At 42.3% G+C, this 14,830-nt stretch overlaps 1 protein-coding gene across 36 annotated transcripts in view; it reads left to right on the forward strand.

Moving 5' to 3' along the window:
* Nucleotides 1–14,830, forward strand: part of foxn3 (forkhead box N3) — a 477,697-nt gene that overhangs the window by 67,590 nt on the left and 395,277 nt on the right. The window lies entirely within an intron of this gene.

Below are 14,830 nucleotides of genomic sequence, written 5' to 3' on the forward strand. Positions count from 1 at the left end.
CTGCAGTTAAATGTACTTAACAATTAGACTTTGTGCTGTAAAGGAAATGTGGCCTGAAATTAGTAACAGATCCATTTACGATGCATTTTATGGAGCTTTAATACTGTTGTATTTTAAAAAAAAATAATCAGCGTAATGTCTAGTTGTGAGAAACGTTTAGGTCAGAAGTACTCAAACCATTATGCTTAGATGGAACTCTGTGCATGTGATGCTCTTCAGCACAGAGGTTGCTGAGCATGTATTATCATATCAGAATGGTGTACATTGCTCATTTGATGTTATTTACACAAAATTCTTAGCCCTCTGCCCTCTCCCCAGTCACTTCTCAGCTTCTTTCTCATCTACCCCCACACCTGAATGAACCCATTACCTCGTACCTGTTAGCCTGTGCTCCTTTCCCTTCTTCCTTTCATCTCCTCTGCTCCTCCCTACTTGCCCTACCTTTTATTCAGACATCTACATGCGTTTCCACATTCAGGCCTGATACATTGATTGCCTTTTACTTCCTGTGAAGGCTGGGCGACCTGCTGAGTTTCTCCAACACTTTTATGTATTGCATTAAAATTGAGTTGATAAGTTTGAGAGGGGAAAAAGCAGCTCCCATAGAAGGCAGCATGAAGCTCAGAATAAAGCACCTGCAAACAGTGGCAAGGAGTAAAGTAAGTTGAGGAAGGGAATTTATTCCATCTATTTTTTTGTGGAACGTAAGTGCAGGAATAGACCATCTAACGCTACGATTCTGCATCATCATTCAATAATTACAAGACGTGCAACTTTGCTGATGTTGACTTGGAGATCATCACAGAATAGATATTTTTTCTTTCTTTGGCTTGGCTTCGCGGATGAAGATTTATGGAGGGGTAATGTCCACGTCTACTGCAGGCTCGTTGTTGACTGACAAGTCCGATGCGGGACAGGCAGACACGGTTGCAAGGGAAAATTGGTTGGTTGGGTTGGGTGTTGGGTATTTCCTCCTTTGTCTTTTGTCAGTGAGGTGGGCTCTGCGGTCTTCTTCAAAGGAGGTTGCTGCCCGCCGAACTGTGAGGCGCCAAGATGCACGGTTGGAGGCAAGATCAGCCCACTGGCTGTGGTCAATGTGGCAGGCACTGCAAGGAAAAAGCCACTAAATCTTGACACATTCTTAACCGTGAATGATGCATGACCTATTCTGTCCAGTCAGGCTAATTTCATGTAATTGGGGCCTCAATGTTGGGAATGTTGGTCCAAGAGAGGATGCTGACATTCTCTCCCAATTTGAGTTTCCAATAAAGTTGGAGAATATTGTGGAGACAGCATTGGTGGCATCATTCCAGTGCTTTTGAGAAGGTGTTTGCTGTAGTCCATGTCTCAGAAGCATCTAGGAGATCAATAAGCTCTGTGTATTCTCATTCTTTAGATTCTTCTTCCCGTTAAATTACATGCCAGTGAGTAATTTTCTGTGCTATCTTAACCCTTTCCTTGAAAAATACATCTTTTTCATGTGCAGCATGGTTCATTCCTTATCATGAAATTTCAATAAAATTTAATTTTTATTTTTAATTACATTTAGAGATATAGCATAGTAATAAAGCCCTTCCAGCCCACCAGCCTGTGCCACCCAAATACTTAATATTGGTTGTCCTTCAGTTTGAAAAAGACACGCTGTTGTGAAGTTCATCCGTGGACACGAAGATGACTTTGCAGTCGCAGTGTGGAAGCGCAGAGTCTAGCACAATGGGGTTACTGGAAATCTGTATTTGTAATAACCATGGCTGCTGTTTTGTGACATCGTTCACCATTTTACATCAGTTTTTGGTAACCTGTCTTCGAAATTGGTGTAGGCTTCATAGCACAGGGATTGCCAATGGAATCTGTCAACAGCTGCAGCTTTGGCTTCCAGTTGTCTTGGATGGATGCCGTAGCATCTTTATAGCACTTGCATGGATGACCTTGAGGTCTCCTTCCGGTCTTCAGTTCACTATAGAGCAGCTGGCAAGGAAAACGGTAGTCATCCATTCTGATGATGTGACTCACCCACTGCATCTGGGCTCTGAAGATCAGGGACTCGATGCTGGTGGATCCTAGACTTCTAGGTTGGGGACACGGTCTTGCTAACGGATGCCAAGGATGGAAAAGATGGCGTGCATGTGGAATTTCTCCTGTTGTTTGATGTGATGACCGTACAGAGTTCAGGTCTCACATCCATATAGGAGAGAAGGGATGACCACAGCTCTGTCGACTTTGTTTTGTGGAGAGGCAGACATTTTGTTGATTGAGCCCTCTGGTACGTAGCCTCCCCAGAACCTGGCTGGCCTCACTGATCCTGGAGTCAATGTCTTTGTCCAAAGACTCATCACTTGAGATGATGCTCCCCAAGTATTTGAAGCTGTTTACATTTGTCAGCTGGGTGTCGTCCACAGTGATTTTTGGTTCTGTGATGTTGGTGTCTGGCAAGTACTTCAGTCTTGTTCGGATTGATGGTCAGGCCAAAGACCCTAGCAGTGTATGAGAATTTGTTCAGCATTAACTGTAGATCACTCTCATTGTGCATCAAGAGCACACAGTCATCAACAAAAAGTGTTTTTTGAATAACCATGAAGAGGCACTTCGTCTATGCATTCAAGTTACGAAGGTTAAAGAGAGAGCCATCCAGTCGGTACCTGATGTACACTCTCTCCTCCAGCCCTAGAACAGCACGTGACAACTTGCAAGTGAAGAACACATTGAACAAGACTGGGGCTTGTACATGACCCTGTTTCTCCCCATTAGAAATGGCAAATGCAGCTGATGTGTCACCACTGCAGAGAACCTGTCCTGTCATTCTGTCATGGAGCAGACAAATCATTTTTATGAATTTCCTTAGGCATCCATAACATTTCAGGATGATCCAGAGAGCCTCCCTGTTTAGTGTCAATGAAGACAGAGTAAAGAGGCTTGTTCTGCTCGATGCACTTCTCCTGAACTTGTCTCATGGTAACCATCATGTCCACTGTACTCTGTTCTGGCCAAAAGCCACATTGTGCCTCCATGAGATTCCTTTCTGAGACAGTAACAAGTCTGTTCAGGAGCATGCAGGCCAAAATCTTGCCTGCGATGGACAGTAGTGAGAATACCCCTGTAGTTTCTGCAGTTTGATTTGCTTCCCTTATTTTTGTAGAGAGCCACAATGAGGGCATTGCGGAAGTCATCAGGCATCTCCTCTGTGACCCAGATGTCTTCCAGGATGTCTCGGAATGCCTGTAGTACATTTGGGATTGGAGCTTCGTAGATCTCAGCAGGAATACCATCTTGCCCTGTTGCTTTGTTTGAATTCATCTGCAAGATTGCTTTATTGATCTCATCAGTAGAGAGCGACAGGTCTAGATCATCCAAGACTGGCTGTAAGACATCAGGATCAACTGTGGACGGCCTATTGAGTAGGTTGGAAACTAGTGGGTTTATAGTCCTTTCTGGTCTTTGAACAGAATTGACCTGTCTAATTTAGAGATATAGCATAGTAACAGGCCCTTCCAGCCCACTCGCTCGTGCCACCCAAAAACACCAATTAACCACCAAACCCGTATGGTGGGAGGAACTAGTGCACCCGGAGAAAACCTACACTGGTCACGGGGATGACGTACAAACTCCTTACAGACAGCACCGTATTCAAGCACATTTCACTGGTGCTGCAGCAGCTTTGCACTAACTGTGGTGTACAGATTGTGCTGTTCTTTGAATGGGTCCTTCACTCTAACTGTCTTGAATTCTGCTGCAAATGTCACTTACTTCAATAACGTGGTCCAATGGATATTTCAGTCCATTTTTTGTTCTCTCTACCTCTTAATTGTTTTTCTGGCATAACTTTTTTTTCAGTATCATACTTCAATAGTGTTGCGACCTAGACCGGCAACAATAGAAATTCACCAAGACAATGGTATCTTCAAAACAATTTTTATTAATAATATAAAAGATTACTTAACTGTATGTGTGGACAAAACTCAAAGCCTTACAGTTCAGGTATAATTCAGAAGAGATGATTTTAAAGTTCAATCTCAGAAATCTTTTGTATTGAAACTCAGTGACTTTAAAACTGCTGTTCAAAAGTTCTGACACTCTCAAATTCTTTGTAAATTTGATTTCAGAGGAATATTTATTCATACAAATTATTTTCCACAAATCTCCCTCTCTTGCATGGAGGTTTCAGAATTATTGTTTCACATGATGACTTCATAAACTCGGGTATGAGTCAGATGAAGTAATTATCACAATGGTTATAATTCCTAAACAAGATTGATCTTGTTTTCTTTTACCCAAAATTGGGTCAGTCACAAGTGACCATTTAAAATGACCACTGCAGCCCTGCTCTTTCTGTCTCTGCCACTCCAATTCTTTGTTTCTCCCTTAAGGAGAGCACAAGCAGTTATTTTCTTCAAGAATGTTACTGCATTTCTGACTCCAGATGAATCTCTTGCATTACTAAAGATGCCTTTTTGGAGTGTTGAAATCACATGACATGACATCACTGCTGGTTTTTGTTTCAAGTTTCAAATGCCTTCCTGTTTGTTTATACAGCTTCTCCAAAAGTTAACAAAAAGATGCTTCTGGGCTGTCTGCTCAGACTAACCAGCAGAATGGCTGTGTACCTGGGTGCTTCTGAACAAACATCTATTGTTTCTGGAGATTCAATAAGTACAATTCACTTCTGCTTCATAACTTTGAATGAAGAGACACTTTGCCTCCAGAAAACCTCTCTTATCTGTTAACACAAATGTGTGATATGTCTCTGTGTGTCTTTCCCCTGTTTCCAAACCCAGAAAAATCACATAATTCTGTAACAATAATATATTCCTGGCGCATTTAATGTGCTTGTCCTATCTCAGTCTGCTTATATTACAATAACAGAGTTCCACAGTTTAAATTAATAAAAGTAGAAAGGTTTAACATCATTCTGTTTCAGTCACCGTTGACAGCATTATGTTGAACTTAAATGACCACCAAACTTTGCATCTTGACTGTACACTATTCTAACACATTGTTAATACACCTGGCATTTGCTTTAGCAATCTTTACAACACTCTTGCATTTCATCAACAGTATCGCCAAGGCAAATAGCGCCTTTGGAAGACTACACAAAAGAGTCTGGAAAAACAACCAACTGAAAAACCTCACAAAGATAAGCGTGTACAGAGCCGTTGTCATACCCACTCTCCTGTTCGGCTCCGAATCATGGGTCCTCTATCGGCATCACCTACGGCTCCTAGAACGCTTCCACCAGCGTTGTCTCCGCTCCATCCTCAACATCCATTGGAGCGCTTTCATCCCTAACGTCGAAGTACTCGAGATGGCAGAGGTCGACAGCATCGAGTCCACGCTGCTGAAGATCCAGCTGCGCTGGGTGGGTCACGTCTCCAGAATGGAGGACCATCGCCTTCCCAAGATCGTGTTATATGGCGAGCTCTCCACTGGCCACCATGACAGAGGTGCACCAAAGAAAAGGTACAAGGACTGCCTAAAGAAATCTCTTGGTGCCTGCCACATTGACCACCGCCAGTGGGCTGATATCGCCTCAAACCGTACATTTTGGCGCCTCACAGTTCGGCAGGAAGCAACCTCCTTTGAAGAAGACCGCAGAGCCCACCTCACTGACAAAAGGCAAAGGAGGAAAAACCCAACACCCAACCCCAACCCACCAATTTTCCCCTGCAGCCGCTGCAACCGTGTCTGCCTGTCCCGCATCGGACTTGTCAGCCACAAACGAGCCTGCAGCTGACGTGGACTTTTTACCCCCTCCATAAATCTTCGTCCGCGAAGCCAAGCCAAAGAAAGAAAAAAAAATCAAAATACAAAGATACACCTGAAGCACTTCAAAACAGGCATATACGTTTAAAATCTTTTAATATTTGCTCAGGTAACTCATTATCACAAAAAAATGAAATGCGAGAAGAACTCAGTGGATCAGGCATCATCCAGAGAGAAATAATAAGTGTTTCACTTCAGAAATAAATTGCATTTCTTAAGTTTCAGGAGACAAACTCATTAATAACTAAGGTTTTAAGTTTGTTTATTTGTCACAAAACACAGTGCAGTGAAAAGGGTTCTTCTGCAAATAGAGTAACAGGTATTCATCTCTAATATGCACATAGCCATGTAAAAAGTGAGTGCAGTCACTATTACTAAGGAGAAGGTGCTTGGGAAGCTGAAGAGGTTGAGGGTGGATAAGTCACCTGGTCTGGTTGGACCTTACCCCAGAGTTTTAAAAGAGGTAGGTGAAGAGATTGTGGAGTCATTAGTAGTGATCTTTTTAAGAATCATGAGATTTGAGAATGGTTCCAGAGGATGGAAAACTGCAAATGGCCCTCTACTCTTTCAGAAGGCAGGAAATTTATTGGCCAGGTAGGCAAGATTCATTATTAAGGATGAGGCTTTGGGGTATTTAAAAAGTACAAGATAAAATATGCTAAAGTCAGCATGGTTTCTTTCGGGGGCAATAATGCTTGACAGATTGGTTGGAATTCTTTGAGGGAGTAATGAACAAATCAGATAACGGTTTGGTTTTTCAGACAGCCCTTGACGAGGTGCCACACAAGGCTGCTAAATAAGATAGGAAAGGCACAGGCATAGATAAAAGATTGGGTGACTGGCAGAAGGCAAAGAGTTGGCATAAAGATAGGTTTTTCTGGCTGGCTGTTGGTAGCTAGTGATGTTCTCCACAGGGGTTGGTGTTCAGTCTATTACTTTTCACATTGTTTGTAAATGATTTAGCTGATGGCATTGATGGCTTTGTGTCCACGTTTGTGGACAATACAAAGATAGGCGTAGGGACAGATAGTAATGAGGAAGTCGGCAGTCCGCCAAGGGACATGGATAGATTACGAGAATTGTCAAAGAAGTGGCAAATGGCCTATAGGGTAGGGAAGTGTATGGTCATGCATTTTGTTAGAAGGAATTGACAATTTTGTCAATGGGGGAGAAAATTCGGGTGCAAAAGGACTTGGAAGTCCAAATGTAAGATTAACCTTAAATGTAAAATTAAAGGTTAATTTGCAGGTTGTGTCAGTAGAAAAGAATGCAAATACAATTTTAGCATTTATTTCAATAGAATCAGAATATTAAAACAAAGATATAATGCTGGGGTGTTAGTGAGACCACACTTGAAGTATTGTGGCAGTTTTGGGTCCCACATCCAAGGAAGGATTTGCAATACCGAAAAGTGTTGGAGAAACTCAGGAGGTCACACGGAGTCTATAGAAAGCAACGAGACCCAAGTTCAAAATGTTGGTAATATCCCTTTGCTTCCTATAGATTCTGTGTGACCTTCTGAATTTCTCCACCCCTTTTGTGTATTAAACTGCAATCCTGCATCTGCAGACTTTCCTGTTTAACTCTTAAGGAAGGATGTGCTGACTTTGAAGTGGGCCTAGAGAAGGTTTACAAGAATGATCCTGGGCATGAGAGGGTTTAACATTCGAGGAGTGTTTGATGGCTCTGTGCCTATACTCACTGGAATTTAGAAGGATGGGAACATTGAAACATGCTATTGGAAGTCTGAAGTGAGTGGATGTGAAGATGATGTTTCCAGATGTGGGACCAGATGGGATGGATCAGAATAAAAAGACGTCCCTCTAGAATGGAAATGAGGAGAAAGTGGTGAATGGAAATGAGGAGAGTGGTGAATTTATTGCCATAGATGTCTGTGGAGGCCAAGTCATTGGGTAAATTTTAAAGTGGAAGTTGATAGGTTCTTGATTAGTAAGGGTGTCAAAGGTTATGGTGAGAAGGGAGAAAAATGGAGTTGTATTAGCCATGATTCGAATAGCGAAGAAGTCCTAATGGGCTGCGTGGCCTAATTATGCTCCTATCTTTTATATAAAGCACAATTTACAGAGTATAGGATTACGATGAAAAGAAATGTTAATTAGTACCAAGCAAGTGTCACATGATAACACTGTTTATGAGATTCATTCAGGAGCCTAATAGCTGCAGGGAAGAAACTATCTTTATGCCTGTCGGTGTATGCCTGATGGGAGGAGGAAGAAAAGGTTTGAGGTATGGTGGGGCTTTCAGTATGTTGGCTGCCTTTCCTGGGCAAGGGGGGAATGGAACAGAGTTGGCCCATGGGTCAGCGCACACTTGGTCATTGGCCCCCTTAACTGCCTCATCGATACCTGGGCCAGACTCTCCACCCTCCAGATGTGAGCCATCTGCCCTATCTCCTCTCTTGATTGGGAAATGTGGGCAATGCTGGAGAGTCATTGGTAAGGTGTGCACAGTCAAAGGGTTGAGAGCTGTAGTGTGTCTATAAATTACTGTCCCTAGTTTAGTTAAAACTGTCATGCCCAGCGCGGAATGCCACACTGACCACCGGCTGGTTCGCTGCAAGCTCAACCTTCACTTCAAGCCAAAGCCCAGGAACAATAAATCCCCCAGAAAGAGGTTCAAAGTTGGAAACCTGCAGTCAGACGAAGTGAGAGGAAACTTCCAGGCAAACCTCAAAGCAAAGCTCGAGGATGCAATCCACCTCACGGACTCGTCACCTGAAACCCTCTGGGATCAGATGAAGACTGCCATACTGCAATCCACTGAAGAGGTACTGGGCTTCTCCTCCAGGAAAAACAAGGACTTGTTCGATGAAAACAGCCAGGAAATCCAGGAGCTGCTGGCAAAGAAGCGAGCTGCCCACCAGGCTCACCTTACAAAGCCGTCCTGGCCAGAGAAGAAACAAGCCTTCTGTCGCGCATGCAGCCATCTTCAGCGCAAACTCTGGGAGATCCAAAATGAGTGGTGAACTAGCCTCGCCAAGCGAACCCAGCTTAGCGCGGACATTGGCGACTTCAGGGGTTTTTACGAGGCTCTAAAGGCTGTGTACGGCCCCTCACCCCAAGTCCAAAGCCTGCTGCGCAGCTCAGACGGCAAAGTCCTCCTCAATGACAAGATCTCCATCCTCAACCGATGGTCAGAACACTTCCAATCTCTTTTCAGTGCCAACCGCTCAGTCCAAGATTCCGCCCTGCTCCAGCTCCCTCAACAGCCTCTAAGGCTAGAGCTGGATGAGGTCCTCACCCGGGAAGAGACATATAAGGTAATTGAACAACTGAAAAGTGGCAAAGCAGCAGGTATGGATGGAATCCCCCCAGAGGTCTGGAAGGCTGGCGGCAAAACTCTGCATGTCAAACTGCATGAGTTTTTCAAGCTTTGTTGGGACCAAGGAAAACTGCCTCAGGACCTTTAACAATGGCGTGAAGCAAGGCTGCGTTCTCGCACCAACCCTCTTTTCAATCTACTTCAGCATGATGCTGAACCAAGCCATGAAAGACCTCAACAATGAAGACGCTGTTTACATCCGGTACCGCACGGATGGCAGTCTCTTCAATCTGAGGCGCCTGCAAGCTCACACCAAGACACAAGAGCAACTTGTACGTGAACTACTCTTTGCAGACGATGCCGCTTTAGTTGCCCATTCAGGGCCAGCTCTTCAGCGCTTGACATCCTGTTTTGCGGAAACTGCCAAAATGTTTGGCCTGGAAGTCAGCCTGAAGAAAACTGAGGTCCTCCATCAGCCAGCTCCCCACCATGACTACCAGCCCCCTCACATCTCCATCGGGCACACAAAACTCAAAACGGTCAACCAGTTTACCTATCTCGGATGCACCATTTCATCAGATGCAAGGATCGACAACGAGATAGACAACAGACTCGCCAAGGCAAATAGCGCCTTTGGAAGACTACACAAAAGAGTCTGGAAAAACAACCAACTGAAAAACCTCACAAAGATAAGCGTATACAGAGCCGTTGTCATACCCACACTCCTGTTCGGCTCCGAATCATGGGTCCTCTACCGGCATCACCTACGGCTCCTAGAATGCTTCCACCAGCGTTGTCTCTGCTCCATCCTCCACATTCATTGGAGCGACTTCATCCCTTACATCGAAGTACTCGAGATGGCAGAGGCCGACAGCATCGAATCCACGCTGCTGAAGATCTAACTGCGCTGGGTGGGTCACGTCTCCAGAATGGAGGACCATCGCCTTCCCAAGATCGTGTTATATGGCGAGCTCTCCACTGGCCACCGTGACAGAGGTGCACCAAAGAAGAGGTACAAGGACTGCCTAAAGAAATCTCTTGGTGCCTGCCACATTGACCACCGCCAGTGGGCTGATATCGCCTCAAACCGTGCATCTTGGCGCCTCACAGTTCGGCGGGCAGCAACCTCCTTTGAAGTAGACCGCAGAGCCCACCTCACTGACAAAAGACAACGGAGGAAAAACCCAACACCCAACCCCAACCAACCAATTTTCCCCTGCAACTGCTGCAACCGTGTCTGCCTGTCCCGCATCGGACTTGTCAGCTACAAACGAGCCTGCAGCTGACGTGGACATTTTACCCCCTCCATAAATCTTCATCTGCGAAGCCAAGCCAAAGAAGAGATAGCAAGGGGTGGCAGGTATCGCATATTGTAACTTGATTGTAAAGCTTTTTGTCCGTCAGTGGTTTCAAGTGTGTTGTTTAATCTGGTGAATGTGTGTATGTGTGTGACTTTTACCCCAGTTCTGATAAGGCCTTCGAGTCCAGGACATCTGAAATGTCCTTTTTCAGGGAACACAGCTTCCTATACTGTGGTCAATAGAGCCATCTCCTTGCTTTTAACTATGTCCATGAATTCCAGAACTCTATTTACTTTACTGCTATTAAGCTACACAATAAGGCCAGTTTCAAAACATAAAATTTTCATTTCTATGATCTAAAGGTGACTTTTGTGAAGCTATTTACAACCAACTTTTATAATTGAATCTCCCACATTTTCAGTAAATAATAACTGGTTTAATTTTATTTGCATTTTTACATTTTTCTGAAGCTGAGATAAATCTGTATACTTTTTCATGTTTGGATTGAAGGGACATTATTTAAATTGCGCATTTGGAACTCTTGAGACCAACTTTTTCATTACATAATTATTCCTTGGATACAGCCACCATTCTCCCATTCTTTGAATATTGCTAGATCATAAACGTTTTCCACAGCAAGGAAATGACTTTGATCATCTTTTTCTTTTGAAGGAAAGTGCATGTCTTAGTTTTTTTTAAAAAAGGTGATATTTGATGTGCTTTAAAGCAAACAGTGTTTTTGCCTTTATAAAGGAGCCTTTCGGGAAGAGTGACTATAAGTAACAGAATTTTACATGGCCTTTGAAAAGGTAGTTTAATCTAAAACAAGGGTCTTAAATTTAAATAAACATAACTATGAAGATGTGAGAAGGGAGTTACCTGTTCTTGATTTAGAAGATACATTGAATGAAATAACCAACGACAGGCAATGTCTAGCATTTAAAGAAATAATGCAACAAATGCAAAAAAAAACCCTCTAAAGCACCAAAACCTAACAGGAAAAGTGCTCCTTCTGTGACTCACAGGAGAAAACACAGTAAAGATAATATTAAAATCAAAGAAGAGGTTATAAAGCTGCTAGAAATAGCAGTTGACTTGAGGATTAGAAACATTTTGGAACTCGGCAAAGGAAGAACAAGAAGAGACAAGATGGACAAGAATAAACTGGCAGGAAACATAAATATGGACTGTAAGATATATAAAAAGGGAAAAGATTAGTGTGTCACTATCAGAACTAGTTGAATTTATAATGGAGAATAGAAAGTGGGAGAGAAGTTACAGCCTTGTGTCTGTCTTCACAGAAGAAGACACGATATCTGCCAGAAATGCAAGGCAAGCAAAGAATGAGGAACTGAACAAAATAAGTATTGGTTTTTAAAAATGTACTTGAGCTGATGGTGAAAGTAAAAGCCAATACATCTGAAAGAACTGATTGTCAATGTCTCTGTTTTAGAGGAGGTAGCCACAATTGAAGCAGTAGAGTTATCTACTTTGATGCACAAGCAAAAAAAATGGAGTGTTTTTAAGATGTTGAGAGATTGGATAATGTTGATGTTCAAAAGATCTTTGATGTCCTTGCACAAAAGTTATTGAAAGCCAACAGATTTGGCAAATGATTAGGAAGACGAATGAAACGTTTGCTTTTATTGTAAGAGTACCACTACTGCGATTGTCGAACATTGTGCAAGGTTTTGATCACTTAACTGAAAAAAAAAACAGGATGGACATGCCAAAGAGTAAGTAGAATGAAGATGCATTGGATTGGTTTCAGGGATGGCAGTTTTATTCAATGCTTGTACTTGTGATGCAGAGGAAAGCCATTTTGCTTATTGGTCCAGGCTGGCTCCCAGGGAAGCAATCTCATTGCTCCTGGCTTCACTTCTGTGTATCCCTGTAACTTGTTCTTTTTTACACAAGTGCACCAACTTTCCTTGGATTCCTTTAGTATTCCATTAATCAACCAGTATATGTTTGTCTATGGGGAAATTGGAGCACCGTGGTCAAGGAAAGAATATGAAATACTACCCAGGCAGCATTAGAGATCAGGATTAAACCCTGATCCAAAGAGCACTGAAGGAGCAGCTCTAACTGGGGTGCTATTGTGGCACCTATTTCATGTGTAAGGAAAGACTAATTTGACTAGGCTTGGGTTCTCATTAAGCAAGAAACCTGCAAAATTCTTAAGGATTCAGCAGGCAGGGTGCCAGGAGGATGATTTTCTGTGAATAAGGGGTCTCATACCAGTGGACAATGTATCGGGGTAAAGGGAATGCCAGTTTGTACTGAGATGATGATAAATTTCTCAGCTTAGAGGGAAGATGGATCTTTGAAATTCTCAATTCTGGAGGGCTGTAGTTGCTCATTCATTGAATTTATTCAGAAAAAAATTAATACTTTTCTGGATATCAAAGAAATTCAATGATATGCGATTAGTGCAGGAAAATGGCATTCAGATAGAACATCAGCCATGTTTTTAATAAGTGGAGAATCAGGCTTAAAGAGCCTAATTGTATTGAGTAGAACTAGAGAGTAAAATGGAAAACTTGGCCATAAAAAGGTGTATTTTTAAGACAGAGTAACAGGCCCTTTCGGCTCCTGAGCCCATGCTACCCAATTGACCGACAACCCCCAGTATGTTTTGAATAGTGGGAGGAAGCCCATGCAGATATGAAGAGAACATACAAACTCCTTACAGAGAGCGCGGGATTCAAATCCTTGTCCCGATCACTGACATTGTAACAGTGTTGCTCTAACCACGAATCCACTGTTTATTACATATAACTGAGGTGGCTGCCATTTTGCACCTTGACTTGAACAAGTTGCACAATTAAATGACGACAGAAATCTTAGTTACTTAGATGGGGGGAAAAAAACTCAATTATTTTTTAAATGGTTTGAGATTGGGAAATGATGAGACCTGGGTGACCTTATACAAAAGTCACTGAAAACCAATGTCCTGACAATCAAGAGAACAAATGATTTATTGGTCTTTATTGTTTGAGGATTTAAACACAAGAGTGAAGCTATCTTAGTACATTTATGTCATGCCTTGGCAAGATCACACCTAGAGTAATGTTCACCATTTGTTCCCTTTTCCGTAGTATTTTACTTATCATTTTAAACATATTTAACAACATACCAAAATCAAAGCATCAAGAAAACCCCTTCCTCCACCCATTCCCCTCTATACAAGTAATATTAAACAGAGAAAAAACAAAGAAGAACACAAAGAAAGCATCCCATTGTCAGTGTGGACAGTGAAACCTATGGAGATACAATAATACCACAGTGGTAAAATTCTTACCCGTAATGGCACCAGTGAGGTATCTATATGATCTAAATTGGGCTTCCTGAGATTGTATGTGACCTTTTCAAGTGGGATGCAGCTATTCATCTCTGAAGACCACCTATTCACGATGCTTGCTTTAGATAATCTACTTGCTTTAATTCATCAAACTAGGTTCTGCGATGATATACTGTACCTGTCATATGAGAAGCGGTTGAGTAGACTGAGTCTGTAGTGTTTCGAATATCATCAAAATATGCAAAATTCTGAGAGGATGGAAAGATGAGGTGTGAGGGAAGTTAGAACCAGTAATAGGGCCATTTAGGATTGAAACAAGGAGACATTTATTCACTTAAAGGGTGACAAAGTGTTCAAATTCTCTAGCAAAGACTGTGAATGCTTTTCCATTGACTGCATTCAGAAGTGCGATAAGTAGATTTCTAGATATTAAAAGAATCAAGGGATGTAGATGCAAGGCAGGGATATGGCAGTGAAGACCAGTTGTGATCTTTTGAAACAGTGGAACATGCTCCTTCAATTTTTTTAGGTTCTTAAGTTGAACAAGAAAGTTTGCAGATGCTGTGATTGTAATTTAATACACAAAAGTGCTGGAGAAGCTCAGCAGATCACACACCAACCATAGGAAGCAAAGATATATCACCAACATATCTTAAAGTGCTCTGTAGATCAGACCGTGTGGAGAAAGGGGGGAAGAAAAAGCTAATGTTAGATAACTGCTTCCTCTGGAGAATTCAGATTTTTATTTTACTGTGGGAATGATTCATTGGTAACTTTCTCAGTTTGGTCTTCATTTTCAGTTCAATATGTATTCCCAACTGATTTGAGCATGTAACTTAACTCGGATATTCCCATGCTTTGTTTCTTCCACTTTTTTGATGTGTATTATTTCTTTCAGCACCTTTCCCAAGGTGGCACGTCAAATCCTGACAGTACCAGCCTAGTCTTTTCACTTTCCATGGCAGACCTGTCAAATAAAATGTACTTGAAGATTAAATTTGAAGTGCTGCTTGTAACTCGCAGTTGCTCTTTGCCTGTAAATAAATTCTTCATTCCAAACATTGCAGCAGTATGGAAATACTTAACAGGTCAGGCAGCATCTGTGCAGAGATGGAAACAGGGTTAACATTTTGGGTCAATGACCTCTCATTGATTTAGAACAAACTCTTTTTCAAAGATGCTCTCA

Source organism: Narcine bancroftii, chromosome 2 (assembly GCF_036971445.1).
Source record: "Narcine bancroftii isolate sNarBan1 chromosome 2, sNarBan1.hap1, whole genome shotgun sequence".
Taxonomy (NCBI): Eukaryota; Metazoa; Chordata; class Chondrichthyes; order Torpediniformes; family Narcinidae; genus Narcine; species Narcine bancroftii.